We start from the raw sequence: 21,944 nt of genomic DNA on the forward strand, positions 1-21,944 counted from the left end.
CACCTCTCACTTCCCTGGGATGAAGCACAGCCTCATGAGCACAAACCTAAGGAAGTTGTCAATCAACTGCTTTTGCTACTAAAGACTTATATCTGCAGTAAGACCTTAAATTAATGGTTTATAAATGATACTTAAAATTTATTGATCCACTGCAGGAAAATCCAGGCCTACTTTGGAATTATATTTAGTGGTAATTGAGGCTCTCAAAAAACTTACACCTAGTGTTCAGGCACCAACTTTCCCCCCTTCAAGTCTTACAGACTTAGCAGCTGGCCAACAAATCATACAGTAACTTTCAAAAGATGCATCACAGCAATAATAGAAGCAAAAATACCAGAGTGCACTTGTACTTAATGGATAAGTAAGTGCTAAAGTACCAGGAGGACACTGAAGGAGCAGTATTTCCATGACCAATCTAATTATTATTTCACAATAGAGAAGTTTTTGTGCACATACAACACCTTTCAAGCTAAAAGATAAAAAAAATGTTTCCTACACAATTTACACAACCTATCACTAAAATGAACTCAATTCTGAGTGCCGATAAACAGTTACTTTATCAAACACTGCGCAACAGCATACTAGGAGGAGGGAAAATCCTGGCTTTGTCACTCTGGGTGAATTCTGACATCTGCTAAGATTTTAACAAGATCCTTTTAGGCAAAGCCAGCCGGGCAGGGATGACTGGGTTTAGTCATGGGTGAAATTTCCACACACAGTAACACTCATAGGACTTGAATGTCCTGCTGTGGAAGGGTAAAATCTTCCCCTTTGTGACCTCAACATCTCTTGTCTGTTGACTAAGCTGAATTTCAGCTGCGCCTTACGACTCACCGTCCCCAGGTGTTGCAACCAGGGAGAGCAAAGAACATCCTCTCCAATTATAAGACTATTACTTGCAAATCCTTTAGTTTTCAGAGGTTTGCCTGGAAAGTATTGTAGCGCAGACTGAAAACATTCTGTTATAAAAGGAGGGGGACAGGAAACAGAAATATAAAATGTATTCCAAGGAAATCTCAAAATTTTTAAATCCATAAGGCATACATTTACCAGAGAGACCTGGGAGGCTTCCTATTGCATCACTTGCCTATACTACTGCAAGACTATACTACTACTTCATTTACTCCATCCGTATTTGGCCATATTCAGCCCCAACATAAAAAGGTGCATTGAACAAGGTCCTCAGCCCCCAGAGAAGTCAATTCACAAGACAAGCAGTGTCATCTATTATTTTTTCATAATCCAGAAGAAACAAAAGATAGTTTATTGTGTTTTCTTGTTTGTAAACCACTGATGCCATTATCCTTTCTGTAACCCCCAAAATTTAAAAAATAGGAAAACAGGTAGTCAGATTTCTCAGTCAAAGTGTTATTTCCAAACTTATACTTCACAAATAAAAGGTGTGTCCCCCCCCGCAAAAAACAAAAAAAAACCCCACACAACTCTTCAGGCAAGCTAGAAATAGCCAGACCAAGAATTTATTTCTCCATTGTTTAATGTGCATGGGATATCACCTGTGGTTCATTTAGCTGCAGCAGCAAAAGCTCAATTCAGCCTTGGCCACACAAATACCTGAAAACTCAACATACTTACCATTATCACAGTGAGGGAGATGGTTAGTCTTGACACACCACTGAAGAAGGAAGCAGCTCCAATGGCAGCAAAGAGACCTGGATCAATCCATGCTCCATATTTATCAGTTTGAACACCAAAAATGGAAACGAGGATCAAACTGATTATCCTGCCATACAAAGCTCCTGTGTACCTGTATGCAAGAAGAAAAAGAGCACTCCTGTCAGTGATAGTGTTTTCTCTAAATGCTTCTAATATTCTGATGATCCCAGATTAATTTCATCAACTTCTGTAGCAACTCCTTTCCCAAGAAAAGCTATAGCATCATCTCTTGGCATGAGAATTTACTTAGTGCCAACCACTAGCACAAAACTGCCAGATTTACCATACTTTGAAGAAAAAGAACTATCAGCATGTCTTTTTTAACATTCTTCAAAGCCAAATGAGAATGAACCTTACAGGAACACAGTCAAAACTATAGGTCACAGACATACACACTGGGATACTTCAGGTAAAAAGCCCACACTTCTAGAGCTCCGGCCTGATATAGTTTCTTAGAATTAAGTCTACCTGTGCCTCATAAACCTGGCAAGTAAAATGTTATAGCACATAAGAAATGGGCAAAATGGAGTAACAGGTATTAATGACCTGCCTAAAGCTAACCAAGAATGAAGGTGTGAAGAGAACTCAGGAGTCCTCAAGACCAACCATATGCAACACTGCAGAGTAAAAACAAAATTTAGCACAGTTGGGCATGTAATCGCTGGTGTGAGAAACAGCATTTCATTCCATATGCAAGGAATAAAATATACAGGTCCAAGCATCAGCCGATGAACTGTATTTGTATAGACATTCATCTTCCAGAAATGGTGAATTATTATTATTTATACAGTAGCCATATATGTGATATATATTTTCTGATTTGGGGAGCATCACCTTGCATGATTACACAACTTTTTCCCATTTAATCATACAATTTATTCATTTTAATGATGCATGCAGTTCTGGTAGTTCTAGAATGATTATAAAAATCAGGTTGTCAGGTCAGAAACAAGGGAGCTGCCTCACAGACTTGGCTATCAATATCTATTCAGCCAAGTATGCCATATTTCAGCAAACACTACATATTAAAAATTGTTTTAGACAACAGTTTGGGCAGAGTAGGAGGCGAATACTCAGGGGTAGGGCAAAGGCAGAAGGTTGTACACACAACTATTTCTTTTTAGATTTTTTTCAGTATTTGAATTGCATTATGCTGAATACCCACTCTCCAGCCATGACTCCTTGCTTGCTGAACATTTAAGCCTCTCAACATTACTGTAAGAACTTTGCTCTAGTCTACCACAGCCTTCTAAAAAGTACAACAAAAGACCTAACTGCAGTTTTCTCCAAAGTCTAGGGTGTTGATGTCCAAGATTAAGATTCAGGCTATTATGTGCACAAGAAACAGATGAAAAGTCTGGATCCCAACTCATGTTTCTACAGTTACAGAGATGGAGCCAGCAGCCGAGACTCCCTCTGAGTCCCCAAAGGATTCAAATGATCTATACTTGGAAAGTACACAGTTTTGGCTATGGTCCTTCCACAGCTATTCTCAGATGATTTTTCTTCATTCTTTTCCACAATTTTAGCATCTTTTTCCAAGTAAACCATCCTGTTCCACCTATACAACCTCCTCCAAACAATTACAGCTTTGCTATTGCCAAGCTTTCAGCTTACAATTCAGATTGTTGCTACTCAAACACAGGTCTTTCATATAGGCAGCTCAAACCAAGATGTGTGAAGCTTACAGCATAGGAATAACCAGGCCACTGGCAACAGCAGAACCTGCCGTCCAGCAGCTGAGAATGAAATAAAATGCCAAAGCAGTGCAGCGGGATGTGTATCCAAATTCTTCATGAGTCCCACATTTAAAAAGATACATGATCCTTTGCTTCCCATTTTCAACTAGAAGCACAGCAGCTGAAACACAGAGAAAAAGATGCGGAGAGATAGTAAACATTAAAAGGATCCTTTACAAAAATACAGTTTGTAGTAGTTCTTAGTTGCTTAATCCTGATAAAAAATCAGCAAAGTACATAGATCAGCTAATCAGCGTTTACACAACAGTTTCAACATCTGGGACACTTTCAGAAAGACAAGGAACATTTGTTCTTTCCAGTCTGGTCTGTGTGATGTTAATCTTGATCTAAACAAGGAGAAACTGCAGCCATTTAAGTCAAAGAAAGGCAATCATGCTACTTCAGCAGGGCTCTTTCCCCATCCCTTTCTGAGGTAATAACTCAGGAACTTCCCAGCATATTTGGCTCAAATATGGAATTTAGTTCTGATATATCCCTCAAAGGAAGCACTACATTACTTTGAAGAAAACCTGCTTTATGAGGAAATACACTTGGATATCACCTCATTACATAAATTCAATTTGTTCCCAGGTATCAGTCACTTAGTTCCCCTTACCTTGATTGAAGGTTTGATTAGAATATCTGACTCCATCTGCACCAATCCATGTGCTCGATGAACACTATATTCTGAAATTTCCCTCTTGAACTGATTTATGCTTAAATATTAAAAAAAAAAGTATTAAATGGATTAATATAACTTACCTTAGTGCCTGTACAGAATGTGTTTATTAGATATAAATTTTACACAAAAAGCTTACTTTCCCTTACATGTCCCAATTAAGTTGTTTTATTAACTAATAAATCTAGTTTACTAGATCAGTTTATTAATTATTCCACTAAACTAATAAATCTGGTTTATTAATGCTTATATTCCTCTACATAAACCTCTTGCTGCTGAAACCCTGAATCACATTACACTGCCTAAAACAGGGGAAAAATCTCATTAAAATGCCCCTCCTGGCCTTGATCTCCTTGTCCACACACATCATTATAACTGCAAAACAGGATCAGCAGACCAAAAGCTTATCATTCCTGACAAACATTTCTGTGGGTAAGCAGAGCATCCCAAGCTCACAGATGCATTTGCAGTTAGAAAGCTTTGCACGGCAGAGCACCACGGAGAGCCGGAAGGACTTAGAGGTTTCCTCTTCCACAGCAGCACAGGCTATGCCCAAACCACACCTAAAAGATGTTTGTCCAACATGTTCTTAAAGCTCTCCTTCAGCAAATACTGGCACCGGTTATTTCAACATCTTGCAATTCAGACTGCTGGTTATCACACTGACCATGACCAGCCTTGCTGTACAGCACTGCTATTCCTGGACACTTTCTCAATCTCTGTCATGTGGAGCAATTGCACCCTCCAAGCAGGTATGACTTCCTTCTTCCAGTTTGGAAAGCATCCAGCATGTTTTGGACATTGCCACAATCTAAACAGTAACAATATGAACTCTGTTTCTGGAAAAAAGAGCAGGAAATCTGTGGTATTTGACTCACCTCATCCCCACTCAGAACTACACAGAAAACTTAAGATGCAGCCAACATCTAGTGTGAGAAAATTTCTTCCAGACCCCAGATTGGCAACCAAAGGAACACAAGATACTTCCCAATCTTGTATTTGCTTTTTACATTAATCCAACCACTCAAACAAGAATATATTCCAAATTCATACTGGTCAATAAAAAAATTAAAAAATTATTTACTCCATCCTGCTTTAGAAATCATAGGATTGTGTAACCCTTTTATAGCAAAATCTCAAGTTCTACACAGATGTCTTTACTACCAGTAAAGGACTGCACACACAAAAAACAGCACATCTGAGAGGCAATTTGAAGCTTGCAGCAATGTCAAAATAACAGAGAGAAACAACAGATGAAAGGTTTTTTACAATTAAAATATATGGTTGAGCAAGAAGAACAAAGCAAAGAGAATGGAGATGTAGGACTTGTTTGCACACAGGTTTTTGTACCACTAACTCTTTGCATTTGAAATCAGTATATTTAGTAGAGAGAGATTTCTCCCTGGTGCAAGTGGGAAGACTGCACTGCCACACTACATGCTGCAGGAATACACATGCTGCTCTGAGACCTGCTAATGGGAGAGAGCCATTGCTTCTTTACCTCCTCCTGCCTCCCCATGACGTCCTGTTCCTCCTTCTCCTAGGATTATCAAGGCCTGCTGGAAGTGCTACAAAACACTAGTGAAAGCACTGTTCCAGCATAAATTTATGAGGATAAGCTATGCTAGAAGGAAGCATCGTCCTACTGGCATAGCCACATACAGCCCCATCTGGAGCTGCAGCTCTTGTACTGTCATGGTTTAAAAGAAAAAAACATGCACTTCACCAAGCTGGATCAGTACAAAAGACAAAACTAATAATCTTACAATTTTTTTGTTATATGGTTCTTATTGGATACCTCAAAGTGGTAAGGGTGCCTGTTACTAACCTGTTGGATCTTCAAAGGTTAATGATATTTACCTGCCTCTGGAGCACTGACTAAAAATCTCAGATTATGCTGAGATGAGCCAAATTTACATGATCCTAATTCAAATCTCACAAGTGCAATCATAATCTACTTTTCAATTTTCTAAGAATAGGAGAACAGTGAACAAGATTCTTTTCCATGTTTAGTCTTGTATCTTATTACAAACTCACTAGAGACATCGTCACTACCTTCAGCACACGCATGGCCTTGCAAAGTCCACGGCTATTTGGTGCTTGATGCCCTTCAGATCTATCCATTTTCAACAGGATGTACTCTAATTTGTAGCCGCACCAAATGAAAAATTGGCACAAAGACCATTTAGCCTCTAGGTTGGATCAGCCTGACTATTCTTCATTCAGAGACAGACAAAAAAGCCACTAAATTATTGTGGTTTGAGATGTTTTTCCTTTAGAACAAAAATAGTTTTGTTCTGAAAAAAAATTTTGCAAGTATTTAGTCCTTAAAATAAAGAAAGGATGTCAGAGTGAGGAAGAAGGCTTTTCCTGTAGCAATCCAAATAGCCATAGTCACCAAGTCCTGGTACTAAGTGACAAAGTTTGCTTTTGTAAAGAACACATAGCTACATATTATAACAAATAATACTGCACCAGATATTGCAAGTCAAATGACAGTCTAGATTTGGTGGCAAGAATGGGAAAGTATGTCTGCTTTCTATATACTTAAATAAGCTGTTCAGAGTCCAGTCACCAATGGCAAGTTATTCAGTATTTACAGTTCATATTATGCAACATATATGATGCTGCCCACTTGGAAGCAGGAATTAATCAATTTTACAAATTTATGAATTGGTAAAACTACAAGTTGGTACTGACCATTTGCAACGACTGTGAAATCAAGCTGTCATTTAACCTCAATCTGAGCAATTCTTTTTCTATTTCCTCTAGGTTCCTTATAGGTATTTCTCAAGAAAGATACCTGGACCACAAAGCCTGTATCAGATTCAAGGACCTCTTCAACTATATCACCCATAAAGTCCGTAGCCACTCAGCCACATGTTCCCTGGCTGGTTATTAACACAATATTTGTCATTTTAAATCCCCAGATTACGGTTTGTGCTGTAGTGGCATGCACCTCTGATGTGTTACCTATTGGTGTTTATATAGAGATGACTGATCAAATCATGTCCCTCCACCAATAGTAGCTGACCGAAACTGAGAATAATGATGGATTTTCATAATTTCCAGTTCCAGCTTTCCAGTTACAGCCTGTTTCCTATTGGCTTATATACCTATATATAAGGCCTATATAATATTTAAATCAAAATTAGAATTCTAAATTGGAAAAGTGCTTGCGTGATACATAACAGCCACACTTCAGGGTCCTTTCATTTTTCAGCTCCTTTTTGTTTCTTTCTTTCTCCTTTTTTTTTTTTTCTTTAATTTGACACAATGGCAAACGTTGCTCACCAGAAAAGTCTGAAATCTAATCATACTTAGAAATTAAAAGTGTGATTCTCATCTCTAGATGAATTAATTTAAAACATTCAGCTTTGATGCACCTTTGAATTTTTCTATCTCAAATCCTTATAGCAACTAACTGGGAGAAATGGTTAACAATGGTATTTACATAGATATGCTCCTGGTGACTCTCCCCACTTACATTTCTGAGTTGTTTCTCAACTGGTAGTTTCTCAAGCTCATGACTGGAGTGCAAGGAAAGAAGTACGGTAAGTATACTGTAACAGTCATCATACATACCTGCAGGCATTAAAATAAGTAAATAGACTATCATGAGATGTAGAAACAGACAAAAACAGAAAGAGAAGTGTCTAAAATCACTAGTGCCAGCAGTTACCACAAGGAAATTGTCTTCTTGTCTTGCTCACATATCCTAGAAGATGAGCATTTGCTCCTAAGCAACCAGTGAGGCCCATATTCATCCCATCTAAATTCAGAGACCCAACTGTTGCAACTAGGTAACTGACCTCCAACTCTGCAGCCACCGGAGAGCCACCCCTACCTCCAGAGAGAAAGATTTGTAGCACGTGGGTTGTTCTACATGTGCCAAGCCTCCCCATCACATGCCACGTTCTCCTTGCAGGCTATCACCCTGAGACTGCACAGCAAGGACTCCAGATCTACATGCCTTTCATTAAGGACCTAATTTTTTTGTTGGTATTTAAAATTATGCTGTATGTCAAAAACAATCCACTGCTTCAATTTAAGTAACTTCCTGATTTATGCAAATTTGAAGTCCCTGGTCAGTATGAACAGCTAAAGACTTATTTCTAACTTGTAAACTTATTGCTTCTCTTCCCTTTTAAAGAGGATGCTATGAATGGTCTTGTTTAATATCTTTAGCGATGATCTCGATGAGGCAATCGAGTGCTCCCTCAGTAAGTTTGCAGATGACACCAAGCTGGGTGGGAGTGTTGATCTGCTGAAGGGTAGGAGGGCTCTGCAGAGGGAACTGGACAGGCTGGATCGACGGGCCGAGGCCAGTTGTATGAGGTTCAACAAGGCCAAGTACTGGGTCCTGCACTTGGGTCACAACAACCCCATGCAACACTACTGGCTTGGGGAAGAGTGGCTGGAAAGCTGCCTGGTAGAGAAGGACCCAGGGGTGCTGGTTGACAGCCAGCTGAACATGAGCCAGCAGTATGCCCAGGTAGCCAAGAAGGCCAACAGCATCCTGGCTTGTATCAGCAATAGTGTGGCCAGCAGGAGTAGGGAAGTGATTGTGCCTCTGTACAATCTGGTGAGGCACATGGTCAGTTCTGCCATGGTCAGCCACTGGTGAGGCTGCAGCTTGAATACTGTGTTCAGTTTTGAGACCCTCACTACAAGAAGGACATTGAGTTGCTGGAGCGTGTCCAGAGAAGGGCAACGAAGCTGGTGATGGGGCTGGAGCACAAGTCTTATGAGGAGCGGCTGAGGGAACTGGGGTTGTTTAGTCTGGAGAAGAGGAGGCTGAAGGGAGACCCTACCGCTTTCTACAACTACCTGAAAGGAGATTGTAGTGTGGTGGGTGTTGGTGTCTTCTCCCAAGTAACTAGCGATAGAATGAGAGGAAATGGCCTCAAGTTGTGCCAGGGGAGGTTTAGATTAGATATTAGGAAAAACTTCTTCACTGAGAGAGTGGTCAAACATTGGAACAGGCTGCCCAGGGAGGTGGTGGAGTCACCATCACTGGAGGTGTTAAAAAACCATGTAGACATGGCACTTCAGGACATGGTTTAATGGGCATGGTGGTGTTGGGTTGATGGTTGGACTTGATGATCTTAAAGGTCTTTTCCAACCTTAATGATTCTGTGTGATTCTGTGAAAGGACTAATATTCATGTAATCAAGAGAAAGAAGTTCCTAGACATCCTAGCAATACTAGACAGCTATAATGCCTAAAGCAGATTACATACTAGAGAGACACAGACATTGCAATCCAAATGGATGAAGAGACTTTATCAGGTCCTTCTATTAGTTTACCTCAAAATGGCTATATGGAAAACATGAATGAAACTAAAAATGTTTGAAATAGAGCACAGCAGGTGGTGTTTTCATTGGCTGCTTTGCATTTGCCAAAAGCAAAGGAACTTTTTACATGAGATGATTCTATTTCATTTACGCATACTTTTCAATATAATACAGTTCAATATAACATAGTTATATTTCATTCAAAACTAATGTTAAGGTTTTTATCTTAGTTGAGATCAATTTATATTTCTAAATAAATGAAGATACAGCCCCCCAAAAAAATTTAGAAAATATTTCAGTAGACATCTGGAGAGAAATTGCTGGAACACACAACCATAAGAATAATATATTTTCCAGGCACAAGGTTTCATGCACTTTGTGGATTGTTATAAAATAGCTCAGGTAGCACATTTATAGAAACCCTCAAGCTGAGATTCAGCTGTGTGCAGTTGTGACAATTTGTCAGATAATCGTATCTCAAGCCTTTGTTTCCCTGTATCTCAAAGATTATAAGCTTTTGGGCAGAGTGCATCTACAAGATATAGATGAAACTGGGAGTACTTTGGTATTCACAAAGCTTAGGTCAGGTTTTGTTTCTGAAAACTTAACTCTGGGACAGTTCAAACCCAGGTCAAGCTTTTGCCAAAGCCCCAAAGTCCAAAGGGAGCTAGAAGGACAGCTAGTCTGGAGCCAGTGGCTACATATTTAAAGAAGTAGTCTGTCTTCACAACTAGGTAGGGAAAAAAAAAAAATCCTTTCAAGTAACCTTTTAAAGTTTTGACAGTTTAATATATAAGTACATATGCGTATATCCTTAAACCGTTCACCCTGCCCATGGAAACACAAAGATTTTGGAACAGAAGCATTAGTCAACATGATAAAAAAATTAGAAAAAGAAAGATAGCTCTGCCAGATTCTTGGCAAAGCATTATCTGCATTGTGATTTCCTCACAGAGAGAAAGGTGATGAATTGAGGAGAAGCAAATGCAGGCCAAGGGGCACAAGGGCACTTAGGAAGACGGCTTCACCTAATCTATGGGCTGAAGATTAGATATTCAATTCCAGTCAAAGGAATGGTACTCCGGGTTATGTTGTGGGTGTGGAAGATACCGTGATGGGTTCTTTCCAAGTTTAAATGCAGACTGGTTTATACAAGATTATTTTTGGTTAAAGTCACTGTGACATAGTTTCTTTCAGTTGCCCAATTATGCGAGTTTATAAAAAAAAAAAATTGTATGGTTCTCTCTCAGATCAAAAGGGTTTTTTCCTGCCATTTTTTGCCAAGTTATAATAAAATAAGGACTGTGACCTGAGCAGGATCTTCTAGAGCTAATAAAAAGCAAAAACAGTCTGAATAAGAGTTCATGCTGCAAAGCTAATGTAAAAAACCCAGTACTTAAAAAAAAAATTAAAGGATGAAGACAGAAATATATAAACAGAAAACCTCTTGTAAGCAGTACAGCCCTACAAAACACATGCTTTTCTCCCTGTTTCAGGTGTGATCTGGCAAGGTGCTAACCACTCCATGAACTTTTGGACTCAGTGAGGCCACTACTAAACAATGTAAAATAACTCTTAGGAGGCATTTGCTTTACGTCTGACACTACATCTTTGCTTGCTGATCTTAAGTTTAATCCTATAGTATCTTCTAAAACACTGGGTCTTGCTGGCTTACGTTGTGGCTTGGTTTGGGTTTTTTTCCACAAATAAACACATAAAAAACACACGGTTCCTTAAGTAGTTTATGCAAGGTTTTTGTAATGCACTATGAGAAAGCCAAACCTTTCCCAATAGTAGGGGAAGCAGCTGTCAAACACAGAGCTCCTGCTCCAAATTGCTAAAATAATAATTGTTACAAACCTGACCTCTCACAAACAGAGGTTCTTTGGAGACTGTGGAGTTTACATAGGCCTCATGGCAGTCACACATGGGACTCTAATCCTCAGCCTGCTGGTTTGAAACTGGATTTTTGTTAAGATGCCTCACTTCAGTCCTCAACAGCACAAAGTCCCAAATCCTTTTCCAAGACCTGGAATTAAACTTGTAGCACAACGAAAGAAGGCTGGGCAGTGGAAAGACTCTCCCTGGAGCTGAGAAAACACGTTTTCCCTACAAACCTTAGCTACTCCTTCAAACGTGGAAGCAAAAAGCTTCGAGTGAGCTTCTTCAAGGTGCCTCCCCCTGAGCGAGATGCTGAGCAAACACGGCTGCAAACTGAAAAGCCAACATCCTGCCGCTAAGAGGAGCCAAAATCCAGTTGTCACCGATGCCATGGGTCTGCTCCAGCACACTCCGCCCAGGGGCATCCCTCCTCCTCCTCCTCTTCCTCCTGCCGGAGATCAGATTTCACCTCTGATGTGCCAGCAGAAAACACAAGCAGCAGGATGCTGCTCCGAGCAGCCAGCGGGACTAGGCAGAGGAGGAGGAGCTGGACTGCCATAGCATGCAGGGCTTTCAAGGACTAAATGAAATGCACTCCTTCTGACCCTAGGGAAGGGGAAAAACAGTGCAACCTACAGGAAACGTGCGCATCTCTGTACCAGCCTGTGGAGGGCTTGCAGAGAACTGACCATGTGCCTCAAGCTATGGTTATTCACACTTTCAGCTCCAGAAGTTTCCCTTTTTGTGTTTAAACTACTAATTATTTTCCTCCCAGTATCATCCAGGTTGTTGGTGTGAGCCATGGTGATTGCTTTCCCCTGAAGCTTATGTCCTTTTGTTGGCTTGGAGTAGAGGCTGCTGAAGGCATGTCTGGGCTGATGGGATAAGAGCAGCTATATGGCCAACCCCTTGGTCTAAAATTGAGCAAGCCTCTCTGCAAGAGGGAAGGAAGAGAGAGAATACAGTAGTATATATAAAACAAATAGTTAGCACACACAAAACATACTGGCAAGTCTGCCTAAGAGAGGGCAGAAAAAAGGGGCTTTGGTGTACATCAATTTCCCTACATCTCATCACTTAAAAAGGTCTGAAAACTCCTCAGAAAGACTTCCTCAAAAACCATGGGAAAAAAGAAAAACTATGACAAGCAGGTATTCACTAGAGAAACTTGCAGAGAAACCCAAATTTGCACAATTTACTAAAAGTACAGTAGTAAAGCTCTGAAGGTTTCCTTCCTCCACATTTGACAACATACTTAAGTCATAATCACAGCATAAAATTTAAAATTATGAGAATGTTCAAAATATGGGAACTTTTTGTCTATATCATTTTCGTTCCAATGGCATGACCCTCCCCAAAGCCATACAATGCCAAATGGAAACTCCAAAGCCTAGAAGTCTAATGGCCCCATTTTGCCTTATCAGGACATCTAGGGATAGCTCTCCTCATAAGCTAGGAATAACTGACTCCAGATACATAGTTAGCTCCAGAAAGTTTTCTGTACCTATCCATAACTTTTAAACCCTCTACAACATTTATTCTTCATGTATCTATTCATCTCACAACAGGCAGAGATCTCCCTTGCTGTCTTGAGGCAAAAATACATATGGTTGTGGTAATAGTCTCCTAATTGTTCTTTCCCATGTAACAGCTGAAAAAGTGCCCAGGTGCAGAGGTGTGGAGGAGGATGTCCACCTGGTTGTGCTACATGAGCAAGTTGTGTGGGGTAACGAGAGGATCAATCACTAGCAAGGATAAATGGAGAAAAATAGATGAAATCTACTTGTGACAGCCCTCCATAGATTGCAAATAAATGCAAAAGCACACCAACATAACTGCTAGATGTCACTAAGTTGATTTAATATCACTGGAGTAGAGCAGCAGTGGCAGAGCAAGTCTACAGGTAAAATACTTCAAGCAGTAAAAAACAAAAAAAACCCCCAAAATCCCGTGTTTTCTCCATTCTTAGATGCCCACCATCATTAAATACCTATACGTACTTTGGAAATCCATGTTTGCTGTACTCTGTTGCACATTATCAAGTACCAGCAGGTGAGATCCACTTTTCCATCCAGTCAATTTATGACCTGCCCTCATTAACCACTGTAAACGTTATATATTCAAGAGAACAGTATTATTTACTTACAAGGATGAGCACAGTTTCCAACAGCTTGCTTGTTTTTCTAAGGGATCATTTTGGAATTGAATTAGAGAACTGCATACGTAATTTATTAAGCTTTATATTTAGGGAAACAAAGAGAGCTCCCAGAAGACCTCCAACATTCCAAGGAGGATGGTCGGAATGAAGGCCAAGACGTTCATGTCCAGCAAGTTCTTAACCTGAGCCAAAAAAAGGAGAAAATTTTCTGAGCATCCTGCCAGTGACATGAAATATTGCACTCTCTCTTACAAAACCTGGTACCACAAGGTAATTTCCATATAGGAAGTAAGGCTTTCTTTGCGGTTTAGGGAGCTCAGCTAATTAATTTAAAGCTGATCTCACAAGAGATGGTGTATACTTCTTGCATACCTCACAGGAGTGGAACCAGCAGGCAGACACTGGTGTTGACACACACAGCAGAAACCTCTATGATACACTGCAGTTACCACAAGCACTCTGCACTTCAGGTTACATCCAAATAACATGACATATTGGCCTTAATGAGCACTTCAAAAGGCTCTGCTGAACCAGAGCTTTGCTCACTGTGCCTGTGATCTACATCATAATTTGGGAAAGTTCATTATTGTCAACCTGCATCCATGTGCCTTGAGATCATTTATAAGTGAATTTATTTAAGTGAAATTGAAAATTGATGCTGATCTGGAAGAACTCGCAGAACAACAAATCACAAACGGAGAATATAAACTGGCAGATGGAATAGTAATTGAATTTTCTGCTTGATTCCTCAACGGGCAGCAAGGATGAGATCAATATCATATTTTAATTTTATCTTCCAGCCAATAAAAAGGGGTCAAAAGATCGGTGGCAACCTATTAAAAGCTGTGAGAATATTATTTCCTTAGCCCAGGCTTAGTGTTACATAGCTTCTTGTCAAGATTAGGATCTGGACAGAGTAAAAGATCATGAAATGCTCAAAAAGCAGGAAGCAGTAAGGCCACATGTCAAGGTTGCCTGCAAAAAAACCTAAACTTGTACAACCTTGGGGGTAACAGATAGGAGAAACCGTCAGCCTTCCTTAAATTGCTTGAACAAGTGCAAAGGCTCTCTTGCTGTTCAAACTCCTTCTTTCTTCCTTCTCCTCCTCTTCTTCTTGACCGTTAATCTTATTCTTGTTCTTGCTACAACTAGCCTAGACTTTAAAAATTCATGGGTAGCTGTACTAAACACTGGTGTTATTTCCTGAGAGGAGGAATGCCAGGGTCAAAATCCAGCCAAGCTTGAAGAGTTGGTCCATAGGGTGCTGCAGACTGGGCAACTGGGTCTGGAAGAGGGAGAATCCCAGCAGCCACTCCTAGGCACAAGCAGCCAAACACCTGCAGGGTTCACTCACAGAGAATAGGGAGAGATTTAAGGTGTATCGTGCCTTATAATCAGGACTACAACCATCACATAGGCAGGTACTCTATGTACTAAGCAAAATTTTAATAACACTATTTTTACCAATAGCTGCAACAAAATCTATCCTTTTCCAAAGGATTTAAAGAGATCTAGTGTTAAAGATGCTGAAATTCAGAGAGAAGTAGCTTAAGCTGAAGTAGAAATATTATGTTTTATTTACTGCAGGATCCAAACATCTTGCATTATATTCTACTTAATTCCAATCCAACATTAAAAATAAAAACGGACGTACATGGTTTTATTGTTTTCTCTCCCTACCTCCATGTTTCCCAAGGGAAAGGTATACTGAGATGTTTGTTTTAAAATATATATGCACTTTACACTGTATGTGTGTGGCAATAAAGGTAAAGTCAAGCGAGTGCTCCACACACTGGGAATGAGAGGTGGCCCAGTGTATTGTTTGTTTTTGTTGTAGTATCAACCACAGGCTTTGTCCAGTCATCAAGAAAAATTTGTTACCTACAGAGCAAGTTTTACCTTTACAAATAATCCAATGGTCTATGTAAAAATAAAGTGAAGTTTCCTGAAAATCTCATGCTCTGGAGTACAACGAATTCCCCTTGTAACATAATGCTAAGTAGAATGAAACTAAAGAAAACAAATAGTTTTCTTGAGAAATATAACCCACAAGCTTTCAACTCAGTTTATCAACTATAAACTGTGTTGGTTAATGCCACAAAACATAAAAGAAGCAAAACTTCCCCTGAGCCCTGTGTTCAATGAAATGAAAATGTTTCTGGTTATCTGTATCACAGTGAGAGCCAGAAACTATTGAACCCTGCCAGAAGTCATGTTGATAATAATTTTAGCTAGCTTTTCCCTCTGATGACACTAAGAGAAGATAGGAGACAGAATCCACTGCTCTTTCAGAAAACATCCTGAAAGTAGTGTTGAAAGAGCAACGCTTATTTTAAAATAGCAACTGAAGTGAATCCACTCTCCCCTGTGCACGCAGCTGTTCATTACACAACACTTTGGCTTCAGCAATAAATCTGACTTCAGAATGCCTGACCTCTTCCCTGCCCCTGGAGTCTCACCTTTCTGCCACAAATTTTTATCTTCTTGGTTGTGTCACTGCAACTGTTTGAGGGACTGCACTACGAGTTTGTCCACAAAAAAGGATTTGGGTTGAAAACCAATGTCTTCCAATGTCTTCTCTGCTTGCCCCAGGTAAATTTGTGATAAAGCAGATAAAACCCAAATACTTCTGCATAGCATATGCAAAATCATTATATCAGGCATCATGCACACAAAAAGGTGTTGCCCATTTACCCAACCAAGGTATGCCTACATGTGGAAAATACCACGATCTCTGGTTTTGGCATTGCTAGAGAGATACAAGCCAGAAGAAATTCAGAGATCAATGGAAGTGATTGATTCGTAAATTACCTTAGGAAAAATCTACTTAGTAGCAAAAAACGGAGTGAGATTCAGAAGACCAAGGTTTTATTTCTATCTCTCTAATTGATCCTCAAGTCAAATACAAAGAAGGATGTTTAGGCAAGAAGTGAAGATCATGATACTTGCACATCACTATTCAATCATCTTGCAATAAAAGTAAGAGAAAGACATGATAATAAAAGCAACTATTTTTAGGTGGGGACAAGGTAAAATTCAAAGATCAAGGCTGTGTTGTACTGGAAGGGATAAAGTAAAGGTAGCTGAGGCTGAAGGTCACCTCCATTGTGCAATCAGGAACAAACAGTGGTTCTATGTTTTCAGATGTTTAATCTGTAAGCACCAAGGACCAGGGGCACAGTACAGCAATGCCTGCAGCAAGAATGAAGAGCACAAGCCAGCTACGGAGGGAGAGGACACCCTATTTAAGAGCTTCTCTGCTTTTTCCTTTGCTTTCAAGTGTCCCTCTCCTATCCAGCACTGATACAGAGAGTTATCTTAACTTACATGATTAGCTAATAAGCAAACAGTAGATGCTTTGTCTGTTTGTTCACTTTAATTTAGAACAAAACAGCTCTATGTTGTATCTAAGGGATTACCAGATGTAAAGTGTGAAGACTTCCATATCCACTGATCTGATAATTGTACATATACCACCTTTTCCCCTTCTCAGTCCCCCTTCCCTGCTACTCCCACAGCAACAATCCTGAAAGAGTGTAGCCTAAAACCCTGCATCTATTTCCTCCCACACCCACACAGTATGCACCCAAAATAGAATTCTTTTCTCTGCTTCAAAAAATCCAAAGTGGCCTCTGTAAACAAACCCATAGAGAGAAGAGGACAGTAAGTCTGTGGTGACGGTAGCCATCAAGCAGCAGAAGGTTTGCCAGGCCAGCCTGATGTCCCAGAACGAAGACACTTCTTCTAACGTGAACAAGAGGCCACCAATGGGGGCACGAAATACTGAAGCTATCCCTGCTCCCGCACCCACTGTAATGAAACTGCACCTGCAACAGGTAGAAGAGTCAAAATTCAGGTAACAGAGGAAAAAAACAGAAACAAAAAACCTCCATAAACATTGTTTCCTGTCAAAGCTGGGTTTGTGGGGCTGAATTTAAAGACCCGCTGGTTTATTTTGGGGTTATTATAGTGCCTTGCATCTCTAGGATTTGAGTTCAGATCTGTCCGTTTTGACTTCTGCCCTTGACAAAACCCTCCACCCTATAACACCGTACGAGGACCACTGTACCGTGGTACAAGCTGCTGAATGCACGCCGACCAGCCTAATGCCAGGCGGATGTGCCACCTTGCACCCTGGGAGCAGTGCGGTCATAGGGGTGAAATACTGCAGGGAAAAAAGGTAAGGAAGTTTGGGATTCACTAGAGAATGACCCAGAGCCTGTAGGCTCAACATGCCACCTCAGTCTGTAACTGTCTGAGACATCCCCGGGGAACATATATGCCTTGTCTCCTCCCTAGGAAAGGCATGGACCTCACATACACCCCGAAGAGCAACAAACTTCTGTCGCTGTAAGGTGCACTGAGAGCTCAAATGGCAGAGATCTGCACTGTGAGCCAGTTCCCGTAAAGAAAAGAAGTTATACTCTAATCATAGTGTTGTAAAGAAAGGCATTAATGGACAGTCTTCCTTTATACATTTATTACTATTTATTTTCCCCCACACAACATGATTTTCTTTACAAATTATATGAAAACAACATCCTGCGTCACACAAATGTTACATTGTTAAGGAAGGCCATAGTGTGCAAAACAGAGGGAAGGATATAGAAAGAGGAAATAAAATTATGCTGGAATTCTGCCTGGGAAAATTAGATTCAAGTCCAGCCTTTGTGGGGGATACTGGGGTGATGCTGATACATATAATGCACTAATCACTAGTGAACATCAGCTTATAAAACTTGCATCCTCTGGATGTACTTACCTGAGACCTCAGGGATAATTTGCAGAAATGCTGAGCATTCAGTACTATCTGAAGTCAACAAATACACAAAACGAGTATCTTTAATGTTAAGAAATGCCAAGCTCTCAGGAAAACAATCCAACAGATCAGAGTAATCTCTAAACTTTAGGGGGCCCTTGTGACTTCTCTGTGGTGTCCACAAATTTTATCAGCACAAAGATGGGTGGCAATGAGGGCAATAGAAAATAAGGGGAAGGAGTTTGTGTGTCAAAGCCCTTAACAAAGCCCACCAGTAAAGCTACACAGGCAACTTTATGTCTGATACTTCCCAACTCACAAATGCTGAGTTAGACACGCTTATGCATGGATTTTTACTCACATGTCGTATCTTCACAGATAATTGTTTCCAGCAGCAGGGAACACAAAAGGTACTGAACGCCGCAGTAAAAGCTGGGTGAGCTTTGCTTGGACATTTCCAACTTCTTGCTCCAGTCAGTTGTATGTGCTACATGTCCCACCGCTAGTATCAATAATGAAACTGGACCCCTCCTACGCATCTGTTACAGCTGCCCAATGGAGGGACATCTTAAGTTCTTTCAACATCCTAACGCTGCTGAGCCACTGCTCTGCCTGTGACTGTACTTGGAGAGGGTACATCTCTTGAGCCTACTTAATAACTCCAAAAGATATTGGGAGAGTAGGAGTCTTTCATCCTGGTCTTGGTAAACAAGCCAGGTCTCACTTAGATTGAAATTTGTCTCTGCTGCTCACCAACAACCCTCACTGTGAAGGGAACTTGCACACAACCTGTCTCTCCCAAGATAGTTCTTGGCTCCAACCAATGCTTCTTTTAATTATACTATAACTGGATCCTGCAGAGAAAAACAAAAGTTCTCGCTGCTCCTCTTACCACAATTGCCAATTTCTTCCATGACTAACGTGTTTAACTAGCACATCTCAGATTTATTTAAAAGACTGATCTTAAAAGGCTAAAGGCAAACAATATCCCATATCTTTCTTTTGGTGCTTTTTGGTTTTCTTTTAAGCTACAGATAGTTCACAGTGACTGTTCAGTTGATTTCTTTGTATTTCTTTATGAAATTAACACATGGGATTCATCCTTTTTTCCCTTGCTTTAGGAAAAAAACAGTAATTTAGAGAGTTTTGTATGTCAACATGACAATAAATACCATCCAGAATACAAACTGGTTTGTAATTTCTTTTCTGGAAACTCATTAATTTCAGTAGAAGTGTTCACAAGAGAGGGCTTACCAAATTTACCTCACAGACACATATGAGCAAACAGCCAGATTAAAAAAGTGTCACAATTTACTTTTTCAAAACTAGAAAAATAAAGCAAGGCCCCCCATGCACATGGCACAATCCCCCTTATCTCTTTCTTCCTGGGCCAGCATTGTTGATTTGAGGATAAACCTATGTCTGAAAAGATCCTGCATTTTTCTCCCTCCTTATACAACTCAAAAGGCAATAGGAAAAGGTCTTCAGTATAATGTATTATTTCACAAGGGTTTGACAAAACAACTTGTGAACTTCCTTTTAATTAAAGAACCTTAAAGTTGTTTAATAAAACAACTTTCTTTTAATTAGAGTGGGTGGCTTTTTCCCCCATTGCAAAGTGACAAACAGCAGGAAGGCTGAAAGATTGCTGCTGCAGCAGCATCTCCATTTCCCTTCCAGACACAACGGGCTTGCCGGCAATTCACCGGACACCCCTGGGGTGGCAGCCCCCCCTGCACCCCACAGCTCTGCCCATCACTTACTTGTCACCTGAATTCCGAAATCTGGTGAAGATCGGGAGGCGGACACCAAGGGTGTCTGAGTGCAGCTGGCTCAGGCCACAACCCAGGAGATCACTAAAAATGACGTTGTATAATTGAGAGGCACTTTTTTGGTAGATTATTCATAAATCAGCCACAGTTTAAAGGCAGTGGAGGACAGAGCCTTAGCCAGCATGCAGCAGCAAAGTTAGATTGGTTTCAATAGATTTAAACACGGAAAATATTGAACACGACTTTTAAATATGCAAAGTCCCACTGACATAAAGCAGGAGGCTATTAAAGACTTTCAGATTCTTGACTCAGAGACTTAAACTTTTCTTTTGCAAGGAGTGTTGTGATGCTACCAGGCAATGCCTCTTGAAGAACTGCATGTTAATGTCTGCCCAAGTGTGGTGACACATCAGGCTATAGCTCATCTCTTCCCAGGTTAATGACCATGGCAGTCAGAACAGCCCTACTTCTAACAGAAGATGTGTAATGATTTAAATTGCTACAGTGTGTTCCCAGGCAGCACTTCACACTACATTTAAAAGGGGGGAAAAAAAAAATCCAAACCCTTAGTGAAATGAAAAATCTATTCATTGTATAATCTTGGAAGACTTTTCTACAAGACTTACATTAGGGGCCTTAACGAATCTCTCAAAGGCTTTTAGCAGCTTATGTGTGTTTATGTTTAATAAAAATGGTGGAAGGTTCCAGCTAAATTAAATTAAACTAGCTCTTAATTCCTATGTTTTGAAAAGGCATCACGTTAATACCGTGCTGACTTTCTTCATGGAAATATGATTCAATTCTTTGGCTCATGCATCACTGTTACCAACCCAGCACAAAAGAAAAAAAAAGAAAAAAAATAAATCACAGCTGCAGTCTCCGAGCTCCTGGAGACAAATGTCTGAAAGCAAAGAAAACAAAAGAAACCTAAAGGGAGAGCTAAACCTTGGCAATTGTTGTCTGAAAGGTTTGTGGCTGCCTCTGACTAACCATGGACTCCTGTTTTTGAACATTGAGTCATCCCCTAGGGTGCTGCACCTCTGTGCAAATAAATAAATAAATACAAACCCACAGAATAACAGAAAACGTGAAAGGGTGGGTGGTGGGGAGGAGGAGAGGTTTGGGCAGGGCAGTGAAGAGGTAGAGAACAAGTCTCAAGGATGAACACTTTCCAAAACAAAAAGGATCAGAAATAAAAAAGCAAACCATCCAACAAATGATCTATGTCATATTAGTAAAGACCAATTTTACCATCTCTACTCAAGATACTGTTTAATAATGGTAATAAAGTGCAGCAGGATTTTCCTCTAAATGGTGCATAAAGGAAATTATGTCACTTGCTCAAACAGAAAAGCCCAAAATCTGGCCTGCACTTACTAAGTTTGGCTGTACTGCACCACAGTAAATTTTAAGAACTCCTCTGACCTACAGAGCAGGACTGGGCAACCCTCCTCTCCCCTTCTCAGGAGGCCCTGGACCACAATAGGGTAATGAGGATTCTCCTTCTTTGTATACAGCAAGGGGGGATAAAAATATTATCCTTCAAAAAGACTATAAAGTCTACTTTTCCCTACCTAGAAACACAGTATTACGCCACCACAGGAACAACGAGCAGCTCCAGCCCGCCTCGCAGCGTGCCACCCCGCAGAGCCTGCCGTTGCTGTGGCCGCCCTCAGCTGGCACCGGCGGCTGCCATGTTCTTCAGCCGGAAACACGGAGCCCCAGGGCCTGGCCATCCCCCGCCGCGCGCCTTGCGCAGCCACTGACAGCACTTGTGCGGGTGGCTGTAAAAATGTGGCCCCTTTTCCTGCACAGCCACTTGAGACGGGCTTTATCTTTATGGGGACTTTGCATAGGTAAAAGCAGCTACACGAGATGCAAAGCAGCCGGCAGGCCGTAGCTGCAGGACAGGTCGCTTTCAGAAACAAAACAGACCGCAGTTGCCCCGATAACTGCTTGCTGAGCCGCACGGGGAATCGTGCAAG

The 21,944-nt window shown here is 40.6% G+C and overlaps 1 pseudogene across 1 annotated transcript in view; it reads right to left on the reverse strand.

Annotated features, from left to right (window-relative positions):
* LOC309402564 (chloride channel protein C-like) overlaps nucleotides 1–21,944 on the reverse strand; it is a 93,055-nt pseudogene that overhangs the window by 62,138 nt on the left and 8,973 nt on the right. Inside the window, exons 6-12 of the transcript in view lie at nucleotides 19,951–20,043; nucleotides 17,015–17,255; nucleotides 13,417–13,610; nucleotides 7,580–7,677; nucleotides 4,030–4,129; nucleotides 3,363–3,534; nucleotides 1,590–1,765 (exon numbers count right to left, since the gene is read on the reverse strand). The product of the transcript in view is annotated as a chloride channel protein C-like (transcript). The remainder of the gene's footprint in view (nucleotides 1–1,589; nucleotides 1,766–3,362; nucleotides 3,535–4,029; nucleotides 4,130–7,579; nucleotides 7,678–13,416; nucleotides 13,611–17,014; nucleotides 17,256–19,950; nucleotides 20,044–21,944) is intronic.

This window comes from Phaethon aethereus, assembly GCF_964289735.1.
Source record: "Phaethon aethereus genome assembly, chromosome: 2".
Classification (NCBI taxonomy): Eukaryota; Metazoa; Chordata; class Aves; order Phaethontiformes; family Phaethontidae; genus Phaethon; species Phaethon aethereus.